The sequence below is a fragment of the Mus musculus genome, chromosome 10 (assembly GCF_000001635.26).
Source record: "Mus musculus strain C57BL/6J chromosome 10, GRCm38.p6 C57BL/6J".
Classification (NCBI taxonomy): Eukaryota; Metazoa; Chordata; class Mammalia; order Rodentia; family Muridae; genus Mus; species Mus musculus.
In genome coordinates, this window is record NC_000076.6 from 121,137,703 (window position 1) to 121,145,348 (window position 7,646).

A 7,646-nucleotide genomic window follows, 5' to 3' on the forward strand; every position below is an offset into this window, starting at 1 on the left:
GAAAATAAAGTACATATCTTTACAAATAGAAGGAAAACCCTTTCAAGGTATAATGGATACAGGAGCAGATAAAAGCATTATATCTAGTAAGTGGTGGCCTGCTTCTTGGCCGGTTAATCAATCATCACATAGCTTACAAGGAATAGGATATGAGGCTACCCCAACTATAAGTGCAAAATCCTTACAATGGAAAGATAAAGAAGGAAGGACAGGGCTTTTTCAACCTTATGTACTCCCTTTACCTGTAAACTTGTGGGGGAGAGATGTGTTATCAGCTATGAACTTTATATTGACTAATGATTACTCTCAGAAAAGCAAGGAAATGATGAAAGGAATGGGATATATACCTGGACTAGGTCTTGGAAAAATTTTGCAAGGTAGAATTTCACCAGTTAAAGCCACTGTAAAGGCAGACAAGAAAGGGCTGGGTTTTTTCTAGGGGCCACTGAAGAGCCTTTGCCCATCCCGTAGCATACGGAGGACATGGTGTAGGTGCCTCAATGGCCTTTACCCTCTGAGAAGTTAAAAGCAGCTAAAGAATTAGTACAAGAACAATTAGATCTGGGACATGTGGAGCCCACTCAATCACCCTGGAATACCCCCATTTTTGTTGTAAAGAAAAAGTCAGGTAAATGGAGATTGTTACATGACCTAAGAGCCATTAATGCACAAATGCAAGTTATGGGTCCTGTACAAAAAGGACTCCCCCTACTCTCAGCTCTACCTAAGGATTGGAGAATTATAGTAGTAGATATTAAGGATTGTTTCTTTTCAATTCCATTAAATAAGAAAGATAAACCTAGATTTGCATTCACCTTGCCTTCTATTAATCATATGGAACCTGATAAAAGGTACCAATGGCGGGTATTACCCCAAGGAATGGCAAATAGCCCTACCATATGTCAGTTATATGTAGGAAAAGCTTTACAACCGGTTAGGGATGGTTCCCCCTCCTTAAAAATTTGTCACTATACGGACGACATTGTAATTTGTGGACCTGAAGAAGAAAGTATACAGCAAGCTTATGGCTTGCTTAATGAAACTTTAAAAAATAATGGTTTGAGTATTGCACCAGAAAAGGTGCAGCAGTCTAATGTTAGTCATTTTCTAGGAGCCACTATTACTTTACGATGTGTCACCCCACAAAAGATTAGTATTAGAAAAGACCATCTAAAGACACTAAATGATTTTCAAAAATTATTAGGAGATATAAATTGGATTAGACCTTATTTAAGGACCCCTACTTCGGAATTAAAACCTTTATTTCAAATTTTAGAAGGAGACTCACATATTACCTCATTGAGACAATTAACACCTGAGGCTTCTGATGTTCTTAGGAAAGTGGAAAAGGCGATCCAAACAGCACAGTTAACTCGTATAAATGAGCAAGAACCTTTGTGCCTATGCATATTATGCACCATCAATCTGCCAACTGCTGTGTTATGGCAAAATGGTCCTTTAGTATGGATACATCCACATATATCCCCTAATAAAACTATAGAGCATTATCCCACCATGGTAGCAAATATGGCCCACAAAGGGATAAAAACTTCAATCACTCACTTTGGAAAAATGCCTGATAGCATAATTGTCCCGTATACTGTCGCACAAATGCAAATATTGTGTGCTACTATAGATGAATGGGCCATTCTTAGATGCAGTTATTCTGGTTTAATTGATAATCATTATCCTAAACATCCGTTATTACATTTTAAGTTATTGCATCCAGTAATATTTCCAAAGGTAACGGCTAATACCCCTATAAAGGGAGCCATTGATATTTATACAGATGGATCCAAAACAGGAGTTGGAAGTTATGTAATCAATGAAAAGGCTGTAAGGTTGCAATTTACACCAGGAGCCCCTCAATTGGTAGAATGTTTGGTAGTTTTAGAAGTCTTTAAAAGATTTCCTATGCCCATAAATATTGTCTCTGATTCTGTTTATGTAGTTAATGCGGTTCTAGCATTAGAGACTGCCGGAAATTTTAAACAGTCCAGTCCTGTATCTGAAATTTTGATGAAAATACAAAATTGTATTCTGATGCGTGAGCATCCCTTTTATATTCAACATATTAGAGCACATACATCATTACCTGGACCTATGGTTAAGGGAAATGCAATTGCTGACTCAGCCACCAGAGACATGGTTTTCCTATCACAAAGTTCTATAGAAAGTGCAAAAAAAAAAAAAAAAAAAATTTTTTTTCATCAACTTTATCATGTCCCAGCTTCTACATTACGACAAAAGTTTAAGCTCACACGAAAAGAAGCCCGAAATATTGTCCTACGGTGTGGTAAATGTGTAGAATTTGTTAATGCACCTTCCGTGGGTGTTAATCCTCGCGGATTGCGACCCCTAGATGTTTGGCAAATGGATGTAATGCATATCCCATCTTTTGGGAAATTACAATATGTACATGTATCCATCGATACCAGTTCTGGTGTCCTACATGCCTCTCCCTTGACAGGGGAAAAAGCAGTTCATGTCATATCTCACTGCTTAGAGGCTTGGGCTGCATGGGGCAAGCCCCTAGTGTTAAAGACAGATAATGGTCCTGCATATACTTCTTCTAAATTTAGCCAATTTTGCAAACAAATGCAAGTAAAACATATTACTGGATTGCCCTATAATCCACAGGGCCAAGGCATAATTGAGAGAGCCCATCGCACCCTGAAACAATATTTGCAAAAACAGAAAGGGGGAATAGAGGCTATGACGCCAAAGATGGCTCTATCCCTTACAATATTTACTCTTAATTTTTTAAAATTGGATGATGCTGGAAGATCACCAGCTGAAAGGCACGGACAATGGCCTCAATCGCCCAATGAAATGGTCAAATGGAAAAATGTCCTTGATAATAAATGGTATGGTCCGGATCCTATTTTAATCAGATCCCGGGGAGCTATTTGTATTTTCCCACAGGGTGAAGAAAATCCACTTTGGGTCCCGACGCGACTGACAAGGACCGTGAAAGAGCAAGATGAACCCCAAGATGATTCTCCTGCTCCTGATGATTGAGACCGGGATAAGTATACCTTTGTGGGCCATAGTAAGATCATGGCCAGTACCTTTACCGGTACATTCCAATTCTTCTACCTTACCTTTATTTTTTGCAACGGAATGTTATTTGGATGCGCCTTGTGCACGACAAACTCCTCAAGAGCCACGGGTGTATAATAGTACTAGTTTTCATTTGAATTATACACTATGCTTTGTGCATAATGTGGATAAACCTTTTACACCCTGTATATTTTTAAAGAAAAAGATTATCTCTAATTGGGCAGATCCCATTAGCCAAAATAAGGTGAGCTCTGGAGTGTTGTTTAATGCTTTAACGCAAGTTGCTCAAGGAGCGCAATCAGGCTCAGGTGATGTTGAAAATAATATAACTTCACCTATAAACATCACCACTATTATGATAAAGGGAAAGGTGACCATTCCCAAAAGATCACGATGGCCTGTTGGCAATGCTACTGCTATACGCAGCATGCCTTGGTGTCATCCGGACCTCGCATTTCCTATAGTTTTTTCACCTTGTCAATCAAAAATTTTTCCTCGAAAAGAAATAGCAAAGGGTTTTGTTTTGTCACCCCCACTAGATTTTGCTATAATGAGCGATAAAGGAGATGCTACAGGGAAAGAAAATATTTGGCCATATTACCAATGGATTTTAAGCAATGAGGCAGGTGCTAGTACCAGTCTGTCAGCCTTTGCATTGCTGACTGGAACCTTTCATGAGATATTGAATGTTTCTGCCACTCTTTCCAATACCTCTACTCATTTAGATAATGTGACAACTAATATGACTACTTCTCCAGTAGAAGTTTGTGTCAATCCTCCATTTTTCTTTATATTGGCTGAATTTCAAAATAATACAGAATGGTTAGATTGTACAAATGTTACTTGTTTTTTGACGCAATGCTGGAATGGAACCAAATTCTTAGCCTTAGTGGTTCATCTACCAATCTTTGTCCCTGTGCCTGTTGAGGCAGATCCAGAGAAGTTCCCAATAACGAGTCTTATTCGGCAAAAGAGAGGTTTTGGAATCACAGCTGCCATTGTTACAGCCATTGTAGTGTCCGCGGCATCAGCAGTTACCGCAGGAACTGCAATGGCCCATCAAATTGATACTGCTGACACCATAAGTCAGATAGCAGAAAAATCCTCTGAAGCATTGCTTACCCTGCAAAAGGTGGATTCTCATATCGCCTCAGGGTTAATGTTAGTGAATCAGAGAGTGGATATTTTACAACATAATATGGAACGGATGATGGATGTCATACAAATGAGTTGTGTGGCATCCACATCGCATGTGTGCATTACTCCCAATAAGTATATTAATAATTCTTTTATTAAAAGTACAGACCTATCAAATTACCTGAAAGGGAACTGGTCGCAGGAGCTGGAGAGGTTGCAGACGAGACTGCAGATGCAGATCCTGAACCTTAATGGGACCAGAGTGGAACCAGTGACCCTCGGAGACTTTACCTCTTGGTTTACCTCTGCTTTTTCTTACTTTAAGGAATGGGTGGGAGTGATTTTGTTTGGTGCTGCCATATGCTGTGGACTGGCGTTCATGCTCTGGTTGGTATGCAAATTCAGAACCCAACAAAAACGTGACAAGGTGATTGTAACTCAGGCACTTTTAGCTATTGAAAACGGCTCCTCCCCTGAAATTTGGTTATCTATGCTCAAGAATTAGTCAGCATGAGATTAGATGAGAGAGACTCAACGATCATTGATCAGCCCTTGCTCATCAATAGGGTGATCATGATTTCCCCACTAATTCAATTTTTGGCTGGCCTCTTTTGCAGAGTTCGCCCTAGGTCATTTAGCAGTTATTGTCACACAGCACTGCGGTATCCAGAGACGGGCAACTTTCCTCGTGCACAGTCCAACCTAAGACATGGGGCCCGGTGGCGATAGGGTTACCCTATGACGGGTAAGGCTGTGACATTAGAGGAACGACCTAAAACAGGAGCCACGGCGGATGGGCATAATTGCACAGGCCTAGTCCAGCCTCATTTTATTAAAACAAACAGGGGGAGATGTGGGAAGCCACATGTGCCGTTGCTGAGTGGCACTGACTACTGCTGGCCACCATGCATAAGATTGGACAAACAACCAATGTGTACATATGCAGTAAAGTTTTTTGCAAAAACACTGCCTGGCCCAGGCATGATAATGAGGTTCTGTAAGGTACTAAGAGAGTAACCAATCGGATGTGAGACATGCAAATGAGGTATGATAATGAGGCTCTGTGAGGTACTGAGAGAGAGTAGCCAATCAGATGAGGAACATGCAAATGAGGCTTAGTGCATAACCAATCAGGGTATGAGACACGCCTCTCCTAGGCCTATAAAAGCAGCACCAGCTCTGGGCAAAATGGTCTTTTCGCCTCTGCAATCAAGCTCTCCCAATAAACGTGTGCAGAAGGATCCTGTTGCAGCGTCGTTCTTGCTGGTCGAGTCGAGCGCGCGCAAGAGCATGTCATCAGTTTATACGGGCACTGTTGCTGTTACCGTAATTACTTTTATCTTCACCGAGTGGTACAGAGATGGACCGCGTAAGAACAGCCTTCCCTCTAAGAAGATTCACGGGTAAAACAGGAGAGATAAATAAATCAGCACCTGCACAGGTTGTAACACAGAAACAGGAAAAGACAAAGCAACAGAAAGTCCTCCAAAGACTTCAACTCCTCAATTACCAAATCCAAGGGCACTGAGGACTCTGAAGTGCTGAATGGGAAGGTCTCCCTGTAAACACAATTAACAACGTCACCGAGAAAAGGAGGTGCTCATGGGGCCCTTCTCCTTACTGCTCAACTATGGCTGGTGATAGACTCTGGGAGATGGGGCTCCTTTGTCTTCAGTTGAATACCTACTGGTGAGCCCACCAGGCTCCAGGGAATAGTTTGAATCCTAGGACCACACAGAGAGCCCTAGAAAACCCAGAGGGACACAAATCAAACAGGAAATCAATGCGGGAAAGAGCCTAGTAACATGGGAGTGAAGTGGGCAGCGAGCCAGCGTGAGAGCGTCCTAGTGCATTACACACGAGTGAGATTACCAAAGACCAAATTTACCTAATAAAAAATGATTGATGGTTTCAAGAAGGAAGCCGGTCAAGGAATGAAGTTAGGAAATACGTTGAGGATATCACTGGGGCAGTGGGCAATGTAGAAGAGGCAGAAGACAAATTCAGAAAAGACGAAGTCAGATTTGGGGGGCAAAGAAGGGCCAAAGTGTTGGAGATGAAGAAATTATACTCAAACGGATAAGCAAGCAAAAATAATGAAATCCTTGCCAGCAGATTAGACCAAACTTAAGAAAGAATATCAGGCAGGGACATCTGAGGAATATTAATTACTAAAGAAAAAAGAACTGCAGTAACCACAGCATCTCAGAACTCTGAGACACAACTGAGAGAAAAAAAAAACCAACAAGAAACTGAGGGGGCAGAAGGTGCTTATAATATAAAGAAAAGAATCTAAGGGCATAGAGAAATCTAGTCAGTGAAATTAAAGAAGTGTTCTTTTATCTGGGTAATTTCTATCCAAGCATAGGAAGTACTTGGGATCCCAAACACACGTGACAGGAATCTTTCCATAGAACGCTATAACCAACATGAAACAAAGAAACAGTATTAAAAGATGCAAGAGGAAAAAAAAAACAAACAAATAAAAAACTCACATAGAAAGGCCACTCTGGAAGAACAACTTCCGACTCTCAGCAGAAACCTTAAGAGTCAAGAGAGGCTCTAATGATGAGTCTGAAGCCCTGAAAGTAAATAAATGCTAACTAAGAAACTTAATCCAGTAACCTTATCTTTTAAATTTGATGGATGAATAAAAGCATCCCAAGATGAGTACAAATTCAATCCCTAATCATCAAGACAGCGCTGCAGAAGATACTCATGGGAATCTACCCACAAAGGAAGAAGACAGACTGAGGAACAAAGATGAACCACATAAGAACCAATGATGACCAAACTCAATAAACCAGCAAGTCCCTAATGCACAGAGGGGTCCCAAAGAAATGGAAATAAAATAAAAAACCATAACCAGTCAGAAAAATAAGACAACAGAAGATGGGAGTTGATTAACACCTCTTAAAAATGACTATAAATGTTGATGGGCTAAATTCTCTAATGAAGTGATACAAGCTGATTGGATTAAATTTCTTGCCCATAATAAAGACACTCATCATTACTGACCTCACAGGCTGAAAACACCAAGATATAAATTATATAGCTAGCAACTTCCAGAGTGGCTAAGTAAAAATCAGCTACTGAAGTAGCTATCAAATTAAAATCAGACAGAAATAAAATCAGGGCGGGAGGAATGACTCCTAAGTAACACTTACTGCTTCTCCAGAAGACCTGAGTTCAGTGGCTGGGCTCCCTAGCAGGTGGCTCAGAATGGCCTGTGACTCCAGGTTCAGGGGTTCTGAAACCCTCTTTTGACCTCCTCCAGGGGCACTGCACTCAAATGCACCTACCCACACACAGACACACAGACACACATAATTTAAAAATAAAACTAAAATAATTTTTAAATTGGGAAGAAGAAATAAATAAAGACGGTAATTGTTTTAAAAGGAAAACCCCACTAAGAATAGGTAACAACTGCAAACACATATGCA